Source organism: Puntigrus tetrazona, chromosome 7, assembly GCF_018831695.1.
Source record: "Puntigrus tetrazona isolate hp1 chromosome 7, ASM1883169v1, whole genome shotgun sequence".
Taxonomy (NCBI): domain Eukaryota; kingdom Metazoa; phylum Chordata; class Actinopteri; order Cypriniformes; family Cyprinidae; genus Puntigrus; species Puntigrus tetrazona.
The window spans coordinates 23,309,375-23,324,549 of NC_056705.1; positions in this window are offsets into that span (position 1 = coordinate 23,309,375).

Consider the following 15,175-nt stretch of genomic DNA (forward strand, 5'->3'; position numbering starts at 1 on the left):
TGAAATGAAATACGAAAAGGGATCACTGCATCCCAGTTTGATGTCATATTTGCGTATATTTGTTTTCACCTGGTCGATGAAACAAAGTAATTTCATTTATATTCAATTTAAGGCATGTTTTCACATGGCAGACTAGGTGAAGTTAATGCTTTGGCGTCATTTGGTGGCATGTAATATATCCTGTAAACTTTCTGAAGGCTTTCACATCCCATATCCCCACACCAATTTATGTTCAAATTACAATACAGAGGCACCATCCTCCAAACGTGTAGAATACGTCTACCTCCATATAACAGATAATTTTACTGTAATAGTGTGACTGTGCCTCATGCACATCAATGCACACAAAGGTTGCTCTGTTGTGCTGAACATAAACCTCCACAACAAAGGAACAGTTTAAAGAAAAAAAGAGAATGAGCTTGTCCTAGCAGTTTAGCCACTGTGTCTAGTGCTCTATTGTGTGTATATATATATATATTTTTTGTCTTAAATAGGCTTGTCACAGAGACGGAACTAAGTTTAAGGGCAAATGGGATTAAAGTCAAGTTCAAACTGAAAATGGTTTACTTTGGTCATTCCAAACGTGTTTGCAGAGCACAAATGAAGATTTTAGGTTTGTAAATGTGGAGTGAACTGTTATTTTAAAGGATCTAGAGAGGGTCATTCGCAGTTGTCTTTAGTATTCTCTTCTTCCAAACAATTTGCTCCAGCCAATAAATTAAAGGACCCAGTAATCACACATCTAAATAGACCTATACTGGAAAATCACTATACCAAAAATGATGTAAAAACAACTTTAATAATAAGCAAACTTAAATATACGACAAAACATGCTAAAAAATAACCTGTTTGGGTTGCTTTTCAGATCCAGCATGATACCTCAAATAAGCATAGCAATTAAAAACGTTCACTTGAAAAGGGCAAATTTAAATGGTCATAACAAGGGTAATGTTGGAGACCAGCAGAGTGGCCTTTTCATTCAATGTCCTTTTTTAATGAATCTGTGGCGTGGACTCAAGGGAAAATTAAGCTATTCATGCATTTCAACTCGTTCTCTCAATTTAGGGACTGATTATAATCTCCATCTAAGTCTCCTGCAGGATTTGCCATATGTGTGGCATAAAATCATACTATTGAACAGATGACAAATTGCCCGTATATAGGTTGATCAACAACCTAAACAATGATTTCTGAATGTGCATGCAGTGTCAGTTAACACTTATAATATGCCGTTCTTTGTTTGCTGAACTTAAGATAACAACTGTTCACTTTTACACTGCATTTTGGATCCAGCTGATGTAACTTAAGTTTGACTGTGTAGGGTTGTGCAATCAGATTTTAGAGATGCACCGGTCATAAATCCTCAAAACAGCATCCTCAGCTTTATGTCTTAATTCCACAGTCTTGTCCACTATATTGTGATACTTAAAGTAGAGGAAATCAATGAGTCTCATTTTGGATCAATTTTACAGAAGTCGTTTTTCAGGGTTTATAACAAATCCTATGTTTAAAGCAGTGAGACCATTGTCTTTTTCTCAAGGATATTGAAGAGAGGTACCTGGAACATCATGGTTTTCATTAAATAGCTTGCCAGTATTGTTTACAGAGGAATGAACCAGTCTGAAATCATTTTTAAGCCTATTTTGTTTACATTTATATTCACACAGCGATCTAGGCTCGGTTATGAAACCGATAACAGCTCTAAAAGATCGTTGAAGGGGAAAAAAGGAACGAGGATGATTTGGGGGTAATTGAAAAATATATTGTGAGGTGAGGGGGAGTAGGAACATTAAATGTGAGAAAAGGGATTAAGGAAAATAACATTAGAGCCGTAAGAGAAGAGCAGAATAAATTATAATTCAGCAGATGGCAAATTTGTATAGACTACCCCAGCAGAAGCGCTTTCTCAGCAGGTAGCCTTAACATACAGAAAATCACTTGAAGCACCATTTCCCTGTCCTTCCTTCTCTCTACCATCACCTTTCTGTCTCTCTCTTTGGTGTGGGCAGACAGTGGGAGCATGTGTGTTTTTAAATAAGAGATAGAGAGAGACATGGGGAAGAGAAGATATGAGACTTAGTGGCGGGAAACAGCTTTAGGTAGTCAAAGATGTGAAATACTGGCTGCTGAGTCCTTTGCTTCTCTTCCCCTGAGGAGAAATTAAATTCACTGAAGTCCTAGGTACTTTAAGTGTGCTTCCGTTACTAAAATAATTAAAAGCTGCTGGTCACTGAGCCAATCACCGAGGAACATTGGAAAAACAACTCTGAAAAATCAATATGCAAAATTCCTTCAAATTAATACCCTACTTTTAAAGATCATATTATTCTAAAATTACTCTAGTCTTTATTATTATCCATATAGGATGTAGTTTGTTGATAATGAGCTGAGAAATAGTGTTTATGATACATCAGACTTGTTGTTTAGTTATAAGTTTACAGGTTTAAGCAGCATTAAGCAGATTGATATTAACTTAAACTTGCTGTTGTCGCTCTATATCAGATGACTCAGCTGGGTTACTGAAACTCAGCTTTTTTCATATCACAGATTCACTCATGTTTCACATCAGCTCACAACATCTTCCATTTCACTTATCTGCTGTAATGAAAATGTCCTCAGATGCCTCTAGTGTTAATATTAGTCTTAATAAATTGTTGCAGTCTTTTGTTGCTGATAGCTTTGTAGGCCTACATTTGAATTTATTTATAAAATGTAATATGCTTTTATAATATTATGTTATAATTAGATAATGTACATGCACCGGTTCATTACAACAGATTCTGCATAATACTGAAAGCTAAAATTTTTACTTACATGTCTTTCAGCCACTGTCCATTTGTTTATACCAACAGTATTTCGATTTGGCCTTCATATCCATTCTTCTGTGAACAGGTTTGTGTGAACAGGCGGTTAAGGTGAAGGTTTCTCTCCAGTGCTTTTACATTTTCTGTTCGTGCAGAGAAAGCTGTCTTCTTCAAGAAGTTAACATATTTATCAACCTGTGTGCATGGAAATACATCCATACATATGTGTACGCACGCATTCTGTCACCTGCTGCACGAAGGGTCTGTGTATGAAATATACTCACCACACAGCTGAGGGGGGTGGTAGTGATGCACATTTTGAAATAAATGTGTATGTTCAAGAGAGGGACAGATGGCGCTTTCATGGAAGGCCATACTAATAACCTCTGCTTTAGAAAATGTGAATGGCCTGTCTTGGATACACTAGTCAGGTGTGAAATAGATGGGACATGAAGCCTCTGTCTGCCTTATTGAAAAGAGACTCATTTTTTCTCTTTATTAGCTAGCTCTCAGCGATAAGCTGGACTGAAGGGAAGACAAGACATCAATCAAGTCCAGTGAAAAAAAACTAAAACTATTCACTGTTAAAAGTTTCCCCTTTGACTCATTTTGCTAAAAAAAATGAAAAAACTTATTTACTCCCCATTAAATCATGTGCAAAGAATGCCTGATTGTTGTACATCTGCCATGCAAAATTTAATCTAGTAGATTGCACATTACAGTTACATTAATCGAATGCATTAAGCAAAAAAAAAAAAAAAAAAAAGTTTTGAAGAAAATCAGACACAGTGTTTTCCACCCAATCACAGTTGCTGGATGTAGCTTGGGGTAGTCCTCATTTATTGAGCTGTTTATATCCGACAATTTATTTTAGAAAGCAAATGATCTGCGTATATTTTATCAGCCTTGAGAAAAGTGGACTTGTTGAGGTGCTAAAGAGAATAAGAGGAGGCTTTCCAAGACTGACAGGCGAGCTAAAACACAAACACTTGTGTTTCTTGGCGTGTGAGAGATTCATTTAAAAGAGCAACAGTTCTTGTGGCTTAGCATCTTTGTAATTAAAATGAATAAGATAAACACTGTCAACATCACAACGAAGGCAACATATGCTGTCATCCTTTCCAGTAAACAAACACTTATTCACGCATGACTAGTTGTCTTTTTTTCATCATCCATCATGCAACTCTGACAAACATTAAATGAATTGCTCAAGTGACATTTCATTTAGTTTCATAAAATTCAAATGCCGTATGACTCACTTATCAGAGTAGTTATAGGGATTTTTAGATGCATAAAGGTTAGCACAAAGACAGGCTTTCTTCGGTTCTGCATATGCGTTCTTTCCAACGTAGAAACAGCAGCATTTATTGCGTATGAAGGCTCAACAGTATTGATGCGAGATGACTAGATTGTTGTTGTTGCCTCACCTGCTTTTATCCAGGCTGCCATCATTAGATCTGCTGGAGCACCAGAAACCCTTGCCAAATTATTGCCTTGCTACCTCATTAAAATGTATCTTCCCCCCACTTCTCCACCTGTCACCAAGCCAGCAGAGGGAGCTCTTACCCCTGGGTGATCTGCGATCACTTCCTCTGCTGCTACTTCCTGTTCCAGGACTATAAAAACTGTAGCAAGCCACTCACCTGCAGGTTGCATTGTTTCGCCTGTTCTATTGTTGGTTCTCGAGTTTTCCTTAGTCTTTGTTTTCCTGGTTTTGACCCTGTCTGTTTACTGTTTCTCTGATCGCTTGCCGCCTGACCTGACCTCCGCCTGTCTCTGGATTTTGTTATTGCCTCGCCTCCTATATATCTGTTAGCCCTGTTCGACGCCTGCCTGTTATGACCATGCCTTCGTTTAATAAAAGCCTGCACATGGATCCGCACGCCTCAGACCGTTCCTTCGTGACAGAATGCAACCTCACACCAGGATCCAGCGGCTTTTCACCCGAACCATGGCCAGGTATGCACCTTGCAATGTCTTTGCTAACCCTCAAGCAGGGCACCCGATCACTTGAGGATTATACTCAGGAATTTCTGGACCTGGCTTACTTCTCTGATTTACCGGACTGTTTGCTAATTGAATTTTTCACGAGGGAATAAATCAGCCACTCAAAACACAACTTGTTCAAGAGGGTCCACGTGAATCACTTGCACACTTTATTGAGTTTGGTTTAGTGACTGTGGGGTCAGCTCTCACGTTGGGTATTATGGAGGAAGAAGACACTGCATTTATGCCCAAGATGGCCGCCTTCCCCGAGCCGCTGCCCAAGATGGCCGCCTTCCCCGAGCCGCTGCCCAAGATGGTCGCCGCCTGCCCAGAGCCGCTTCCCAAGATGGTCGCCGCCTGCCCAGAGCCGCTTCCCAAGATGGTCGCCGCCTGCCCAGAGCCGCTTCCCAAGATGGTCGCCGCCTGCCCAGAGCCGCTTCCCAAGATGGCTGCCGCCTGCCCAGAGCCGCTTCCCAAGATGGCTGCCGCCTGCCCAGAGCCGCTTCCCAAGATGGCTGCCGCCTGCCCAGAGCCGCTTCCCAAGATGGCTGCCGCCTGCCCAGAGCCGCTTCCCAAGATGGCTGCCGCCTGCCCAGAGCCGCTTCCCAAGATGGCTGCCGCCTGCCCAGAGCCGCTTTCAAGATGGCTGCCGCCTGCCCAGAGCCGCTTTCCAAGATGGCTGCCGCCTGCCCAGAGCCGCTTCCCAAGATGGCTGCCGCCTGCCCAGAGCCGCTTCCCAAGATGGCTGCCGCCTGCCCAGAGCCGCTTCCCAAGATGGCTGCCGCCTGCCCAGAGCCGCTTCCCAAGATGGCTGCCGCCTGCCCAGAGCCGCTTCCCAAGATGGCTGCCGCCTGCCCAGAGCCGCTTCCCAAGATGGCTGCCGCCTGCCCAGAGCCGCTTCCCAAGATGGCTGCCGCCTGCCCAGCGCCGCTTCCCAAGATGGCTGCCGCCTGCCCAGCGCCGCTTCCCAAGATGGCTGCCGCCTGCCCAGCGCCGCTTCCCAAGATGGCTGCCGCCTGCCCAGCGCCGCTTCCCAAGATGGCTGCCGCCTGCCCAGCGCCGCTTCCCAAGATGGCTGCCGCCTGCCCAGCGCCGCTTCCCAAGATGGCTGCCGCCTGCCCAGCGCCGCTTCCCAAGATGGCTGCCGCCTGCCCAGCGCCGCTTCCCAAGATGGCTGCCGCCTGCCCAGCGCCGCTTCCCAAGATGGCTGCCGCCTGCCCAGCGCCGCTTCCCAAGATGGCTGCCGCCTGCCCAGCGCCGCTTCCCAAGATGGCTGCCGCCTGCCCAGCGCCGCTTCCCAAGATGGCTGCCGCCTGCCCAGCGCCGCTTCCCAAGATGGCTGCCGCCTGCCCAGCGCCCGCGCCTCGTGCAGAGCCTCCAGTGCCCGCGCCTGCGTGCAGAGCCTCCAGTGCCCGGCGCCTCGTGCAGAGCCTCCAGTGCCAGCGCCTGCGTGCAGAGCCTCCAGTGCCCGCGCCTCGTGCAGAGCCTCCAGTGCCCGCGCCTGCGTGCAGAGCCTCCAGTGCCCGCGCCTCGTGCGCGTCCACTGCCCGCGCGCCTCGTGCGCCTGTCCACTGCCCGCGCCTCGTGCGCCCCGCCCACTGCCCGCGCCTCGTGCGCCGTCCCACTGCCCGCGCCTCGTCGCGCCGTCCCACTGCCCGCGCCTCGTGCGCCCGTCCACTGCCCGCGCGCTCGCGCGCGCCGCCCACTGCCCGCGCCTCGTGCGCCTGCCCACTGCCCGCGCTGCGGCGCCCGCTCACTGCCCGCGCGCGCGGCGCCCGCCCCACTGCCCGCGCCTCGTGCGCCCGTCCACTGCCCGCGCCTGCGTGGCGCCGTCCCACTGCCCGCGCCTCGTGCGCCCGCCCACTGCCCGCGCCTCGTGCGCCTCGTCCCACTGCCCGCGCCTGCGCGCTCGCCCACTGCCCGCGCCTCGGCGCTTCCGCCCACTGCCCGCGCCTCGTGCGCCCGCCCACTGCCCGCGCCTCGTCGCCGCGTCCACTGCCCGCGCCTGCGCCGCCGCCCACTGCCCGCGCCTCGTGCGCCCGTCCACTGCCCGCGCCTCGTGCGCCCGCCCACTGCCCGCGCCTCGTGCGCCGCCTCAAGTTATCCCACCCTCCACCCTTGCCACACGTCGACGATGGATCCCAGCAGCCCCTGCACTCATCCTCTGTCCTCCACCTGGAGCTCGCCACGGGTCTGCCAGTCTCCATCGCCGCCGTGGGTGAAGGATCCTCACTTCATCGTCCCGCCTCCGAGCCCCGGACTCCACCTCGGCTTGTAGACCGTCGGCTTCCCTTAGGCTCCTAGCTCCCTCCGCTCCACCGTGCTCCGTCAATCCACCAGCTCCACCAGGCTCCATCGTCTCTCTGGCTACGCCTTGGTCGGTCGCCGACCATCCGTCGCCTCAGGATTCCACTCCTCCAGCTTCGCCTCATCCCTCCATCCCTCCGGCTCTGTCAGGCTCCTCCCTTCCCCGGCTCCACCTCAGTCCTCTGTCGCTCTGGCTCCGCAGCGCCTTCTCTCGTCCCCATCTCCGCATCAGTTGCCGGCCTGTGGCGTCGCCTAGGACCTCCAGCGCCTCAACGTCACCTTGGCTCTTCGGCTCTCCACCTCCGCTTCAGTCTCCTCCGCCACCTGCTCCGCCGCTGCCGTCGGTCGCCTCGCCGTCGATGGCTGTTCCTCTTCCATGGCTCCTCCCTCCGTCGGCTCCACTGTTGACCACCATAGCTGGGCTCTGGATCACCTCCCGCTCCGGACTCCTGTCTTCTCCTGGCTCCTCCCTCCGTCTCTTCCTCCTGGACTCCGTTTGCTGACCCCTCCCGGAACCCCTCCCAAGCTCACAGTGTTTTTTGTTTGTTTTATGGAGCGCCAGGAGTCGCTCCTAGGAGGGGGGCTATGTCACCAAGCCAGCAGAGGGAGCTCTTACCCCTGGGTGATCTGCGATCACTTCCTCTGCTGCTACTTCCTGTTCCAGGACTATAAAAACTGTAGCAAGCCACTCACCTGCAGGTTGCATTGTTTCGCCTGTTCTATTGTTGGTTCTCGAGTTTTCCTTAGTCTTTGTTTTCCTGGTTTTGACCCTGTCTGTTTACTGTTTCTCTGATCGTTTGCCGCCTGACCTGACCTCCGCCTGTCTCTGGATTTTGTTATTGCCTCGCCTCCTATATATCTGTTAGCCCTGTTCGACGCCTGCCTGTTATGACCATGCCTTCGTTTAATAAAAGCCTGCACATGGATCCGCACGCCTCAGACCGCTCCTTCGTGACACCACCTTAGCCTCTAGGAGACTGAATCAGAGGGTCATATTCACACAAACACTGCAGGATCTAACCGACCTGACACATAACAAATTGAACTGCCTGCTCCAGGTCTGCTCTAATGTAAACGTTCTCAAGCCAGCAACCCACACGCTGACCTGCTTGTTCACTGACAATTACCAACACTGACACCGCAGGTCAAATGGATTATAACTGTTAGAAAACATTTGAATAAAAACCTGAACCAAAGTCAGAAGATATATTTGAATACATTTGTATTTTCATCTATCTAGGTCACTCTTTTATCATCGATCAGTGTGTTTTCAGCCTATCCTGTAAAGCTAGTGTCCTTGGCAACAGCTAAAGGGAAAAAATTGAAAGTGAACTAATAAAAGAAGGATGCTAACTGCCTTTAGGAATTGTCCTTAACTGGAAAATATATTGCACGCATTTAATTAATTCGTTCAAAGTTTTTTCTTGTCTTTATTTTTCTGTGTACATTTTATTAACTGCTGGCACATTTTTTTTCTATAGCTGCTTTTTTTTCAAATTGTAGCCTGAATAAACTCTTAAAATAGCCATCTAAGCACTTGAAATATTTCTTTGCTAGGTCACAATAGGCAATAGTCCAGTCAGTTACCTCAAACTACCTCAGAACGTGTGAACAAACTTGTATAATAATATGGTCAAACTATTTGGTCAGAAACTTGTGTTCATGCACAACTCAACCAAACAACAGTAACTAAGCCAAAGTGTATTTATGCGTCAAAGCTGTTTAACAATTTGGCAAATGCCATCAAAATGAAGTGTTTACTTGTCATTCTGTAAGTCTACTGATTCTACTGATATTTTTGTTGTTTTTTCACCACCCATAGCTGAATGCTATCGAGTATCACTAAGCTTTTTAGATGCAGTATAGGTAAAATTCTTCTGGGAAATGTAAATACTGTATTACACAGAAAAATAATATGAACATGTCTTTTTTACACATTTTAAATGTTACTATTATAATGACAAATAATTATGCGTAATTACATCCAAATAACCTTAAGCCAAAAGCTAATCATGTAGTAAGTACATGAAGTTACTTAATATTACTCAGTACTTAAATGTATGATTATACTGTAACAAGGACACCTTAAAATAAAGCCCAGCATTTATAGCAATGTTTTACATGTAAACAGAACATTCCCATTTGCCTGTCCATGTCTTGCATGTAAACTCACACACACAGAAAATCCCACAAAATGACATCCAGACAAGCTATAGGTAAAAAACTGACAGATTTAATGGTAATATTGTGATCAACGAAAGAATGGTTTAGAAGTTGTGAAGATTGTGACAAATGAGCGATAATCAGATCATCAACTTTTGCTGTGAACAAGAAACCCATTGTTCAGATATCTGAAATGATAGTTTGAAGTAAAAAAAAATTAATTGAGCCAACGGCATTAAATCCACCCCCCTCTAAAAAACTATAAACAATAATTGTATAAACAAGGAACAAAAAAGACGTTTAATCCCTCAGTCTCTTCAGTGCAGAAAGGTTAAGCTTGAATTTACATTAAGAGCTTGCTGAGGGCTGTTTTGTTTAAGGCTCTAAAGTCTCTGGAGAATGACAGCAGACTACAGTAAGCGGCACAAAGAAAACTCTTCTCCAAGGGAACCGGTTTTATTTAGCCAGGCATAAGCAATATGTTTAGATGCCACGGGTTTGAAACAGAGGTGTATGGACTAAACGAAATTTGTAGATAAATATTCTGTTGTGTAAAACAGTACACACTCAAAAAAAGGAAAGCATTATTGTTTCAGATGGTTATTAATGAAATGCAGCGTCTTTATCTCTCCCTTAAGCTACACCACTGAGCAGAAAACCCATATTAAAAGAAAGCACGATCTTTACAAACTAATTAGAGGTGAACCAAATCTTATATGATTTGTCTGATAATTACTGCTAAAATGACTGGTGATAATTGAAAGTTAATGATTCATTAGAGGACTTAGTTTAAATTTCAGGAATAAGGCATTTCCCAGGCGGTCTTCAGCCCTCTGGGTGGACAGGCTTGTGGCAATGTCCTCTAAAGTTTGAAAAATGAGAATTGTGCTTCCCCAAGGTCATGTATCGCTAATAGATTCAAAATCAATCTTACAGTGTTTAATGAATAAATAAGCATAGGTAAGAACAATGTCGTTTTGCAGCCGGATAAGTCAATAAGATGCATTTACATTCTGTTGTGGTGTGTGGGTTCAGATGTCCTTTTTTTAATATGTAGAATTTGTGTCATTATGCAGACATCATGCGCTTAGCAGAATATCAAACAGAAGAGACGCATTCAGCTATCTTTTTCATTCATCGGCACAGCGGTTCTGCAGAGAAATGCTATATTTCCAGCATCTCAAAAAAAAACATTAACGGGGGTCTTGTTTCAGTTGAGAGCGTTAGCGACCCACTGACTGTGTATTTTTCCAATTACACAGCTACGCAACAAATAATTAATATTGTAAATAGATGAATGTAATAATAACACTGCACTGGATCAAATAAAAAGAGTCACATTTATTTGTATAGCGATTTTCACAATACAGTCGTAGAGAAAATCATAACGTTAACATCTACAGTATAATAGTCATATTTAGCAGGGCTTGTGTTTACATTTAATGTGAACTATATGAATATATCACCGGTCAATAATAACGAATTGGCCTTGATGAATATCGCGAAATTTCTGACTACTGAAAGTCAGCATTTCACGCGAGCGATCCACACTCGAGCATGTCGGAGCGTCTTGAGGGAGACGGGGAGCAGACAGAACCGGCGGAGAACAGAATACAAAGAAACTCAGGCAGGTGGTGTTGTGCTGTTCCGTGTCATCGCTTCAGATATGCTGTTGGTCTTTCTGTCTTTGAAAGCTGACTGGCTCCGTGACAATCAGACAAGGGCACACTCTGTGCTCTCTGTCCATCTGTCATGAACAGATACTTCTTAAAATAAGAAAAATAAGATTTCCAACCGAGTGAACTTTCACCTCACTGAAGAACCTGCCTTGAAGCAGCAGCAAGTAGCTGCTGAAGGAATATGTGCTTAGAGAATAATGAAAAAAGCTATAGCGTTTAACAAGTGGTTTTGAAAAGAAACCTTTTTATTGATGTTTTTAATGTATACATTTTTTATTTAATATTGTTTGTTATTAATCCCGTGTTACTTTAACCAAAATCTTACATGTACGTCAATATAATATTTCTGAGGTCTTTTTACAGCTTGTTTTTTTAAACCATAAACAGAAGTTAAATTAACTATAATATGTAAATAGAATTTTTTAACTTAAGATCAAAACTGAAAACATGTTGTTAGCTAATATTACATTTATTTTAACTTTTATAATACTTCATTATAATACTTCAGTGTTATTTTATTTTTTTATGTACTTGAAAAAAATAAGTTATGTACTAAAAATAGACCTTAATAGAGTAAATTCTTGTAAAATGTGTAGTCAAAAAAGCCAAATAAAATCATAGTTTACAGTATGTGTTATGCATAATCACACTCTGGTGTTAAGCCAAAATTGGTGCTTTTTTTTTTTTTTTTTTTTTGATAGGAAGTGTTATGTACTTTTAGATGAACTGGTTTGAAACCTGAAACAATGTTTTTAATTAGACCAATAAAAAATGCATTTTAATTATTTCACTTGTTCAGTGTCTAATATCAGTGTGTTTGTGAATCTCTCACACACAAATATCTCAATCTTAAGTCCTGTCCTCATAACAAGACACGTGCCACAGATAACCCTCTGAAAACTTATGAAAACGTCTTTTCTTCTTCTTACCATGCCTGCAGTTATTGCCCAAAGCATCAGGGGTCACCGGTAATCAGAGACGACAAAAGCAAAAGAAGTTTACACTAAATTAATTCAGTTACAAACATTGATAATTGTAAATGTTATAGCTTTTAATAGAGGAGTTAATTGTTGGTAACGGTAATTAACTCTCTCATACGGGTGCTGACTGACATCACATTTCAGCATTGTTTTGTCAATATTTTGCCTCTGCAAATAAATATTCAAATGGTTAATATTCATTGCGTTGCATGCAAAAAAAATCTAAATTGCAGCAAGAGGACAAATCAAATTAATTAACATATTTGGTAATTAGAAGTATAACTGAAAGTTGTCGCCCCCGTTGATTATCTTCATAGGACCCTTGTTGCTTTGTGAGCATCTTTAAAGCCTCTCCGTCAACAGCCACATGTGAGGCATCGGGCAGCGCTGCGAGGCTAATGAACCCGTGATGCTTTCATGAGAGATGATATTTTTAATTACTGTACTGTTTGGTTTTTCCTCTCCACATCTGGACTGTCTTTCCTTCAGTTAAATACTCTACAGTTGGATTCAGGGACTGTAGGCTAATTAGTGCAGTTGAGCTCAGGGATTAATCAACCAGTCTTATTTACATATTCATAGATGGTGTTGGCAAGTTAATTGAAAATGAGTAAGCATTTGTAGACACTCTTGGCATTTGTAGCATTTACTTGCTAAACCTTTTGTCTCAGAGACAATTACAGTTCACTTGTCAATCTGCCTCTGCCAGATAAAGAAGTCTCTCATGCTCACCAATGCTGCATTTATTTGATAAAAATATGGTAGTACAATATACAAGTATGATATGATGAAATAAATATAATATTAATATATATATATATATATATATATATATATATATATATTATTTTTTTTTTTTTTTTTTTTTTTTAAATAACTTTCCTTTCACCCTTCATTTGGAAAGACTTAGATACAGTGGACTTTTCACCCTTTCTTCGTCATTTTTTTCAGGCTTCTTTGATAAACAGAAATAAAACAAACAAAAAAAGCAGATTGAATGCTTCACTGCCAAATAAAAATATGTCTTTCTTTTCTTGAAACGCTTTTTTTGAATTTAGGCCAACTCAATGCACTTTTCACCCTTTCTTTGTATCGATTTTTATTTATTTATTTATTTTTTGCTGCAATATTTCCTTCTTCATTCTTTCTTCTGTCCTCACCATTGCTTCTTGCCACTAGACCTATTCCTTTTACGGTTCTCTCACTTGGTGATTTCTACCCACATCTTGACTTTTTCCAACCTTAATTTTTAAAAGCAAGTTTTGCATGATATACATATTCTGTGTTACAGGGTGACTGAAAACCCTTTTTTTTTTTTTTTTTTTTTTTTTTTTAATAATTATGTTTTTTTCCACACATAATGAATTAGGACACCAAGCATGGTGTCACACTGATCCCGCCATCTGTTTTGCGTGCTTTAATTGTTTTATGCATAATTTATGCCATAATTTCATTTTCAAATAAGCACAGGATAAAGCAACTTTGAACATGATGTACTGGAAACAGAAAGAAGTAATCTGTGCAGCTCTGAACTTGTGGGAATGACTGCGGCATTTCCACATTCAGGGAGGCAAACAGAACAGAGGCTTTAGCTTTGCCACTCTGGAGGGAAATTGGATTATACCATTTCAATCAGAAAGGAGGGTCCTTCTTCTTTTTATTTAATTCTTCGTAGGTTTAAGTGTTTATCTGTGTATTACTTCGGTCATAAATATTTTTTATATCATGTATCTATTTTGTAAGTTTGTTTTGGATTACTAGTTTGTATTACTGAAAGTTGTCTTGTAATACTTCTCTCCCTGATGTAAGTTGGAATGTGCTCTTTGTTATGGCAGAGGCTGTGGCTGTAACCCTACTACTTCTGCAGCACACAGTGCATGGCCTAAGAGCTATATTAAGGCACAGTGCTGTATGAAGGTCATAATGATAAAAGTGGAAATCTTTAAACTGTTTTTAAAAAATGCAATATCTGTAGTAATGTTGGTTTCCAAAAATATACGGACATTTAAAATGAATGGTCTAAAGATTTTTGTTGCTGTTTTGATTTTTTCAATTTATACATTTTTTAAAAAAGCACATGCAATCTATGTATTGTATTTTGGTTTTTGGTTGATTGTATGAGCTGCCTGTTTCCTTTACGTTAGGTTTTACATTTTGGATCACTTTTAAGCCCATCCCTGTATGTTTGTAAATACTAAAAAAGCTTGACTACTCCTGACTACTTTTGCTACTCACACGTTGGTCAGAATCTGATTATGCTATTAATGTTCCTCAGAAAAACCATGACATTTACTGAACAACATCTGATGATAGGTTTTGACAGAATTGTGTTTTTTGGCCTGTTAATTATTTAGCCTACTCCTCTAAGCACTCAATCACTTTTATTTATATAGAGCTTTTAACAATACAGATTGTTTTAAAGCACTACACAGAATCAAATAGGAGAACAGAGTGATAGAAATGTATAATGACAAGATTAAACACTTAATTTTTTATTAAATGCTAAGATAGCCTGTGTAATCAAATCAACATGAATGGCTACAAATGAAGTGTCCCCATCTATGCCAGAGGCTAACATGGAGGACTATAATGTGATAAGAGCTCGCTCAAGTATCATTCATAGCTTTATAAGTAATTAACAATTACAACTAATTCCTAGTTCTAGTAAGGACTCTAGCTGCTGCATTTTGGACCAGCTAAAGTTTGTTTATCAAGCGTGCAGAACAACCCCTCAATAAAGCATTACAATAGTCTAACCTCGAGGTTATAAACTCATGAATTAAGATTTCTGCGTTTGACGTTGACAACACAGGTCACAATTTAGATATGTTTTTAAAATGGAAAAACACAGTTTTACAGATGCTAGAAACATGGCAATCCGTTTTTCAATTTGGTGTGTTTCAAGTCTCAAAAGAAATATAGAGCTGAGTATCATCAGCATAGCAGTGAAAGCTGACACCACGTCTCCTGCTAATATCTCCCAGAGGTAAAATGTAAAGCGTGAAAAGTGTCTGCCCTAGTACTGAGCCTTGAGGTACTCCATATTTAACTTGCGATCGATATGATACCTCCTCATTCACTGCTGATGAACTATGCTATGAACTGATGGCGGTCAGATAAGTATGATTTGAACCATGCTAAGGCACTTCCACTAATGCCAACATGTTTTCTAGTCTATTCAAGAGAATGTTGTGGTCAATAGTTTCAAACGCAGCACTAAGATCCAATAGCACTAATAAAGAGATACAACCAGATG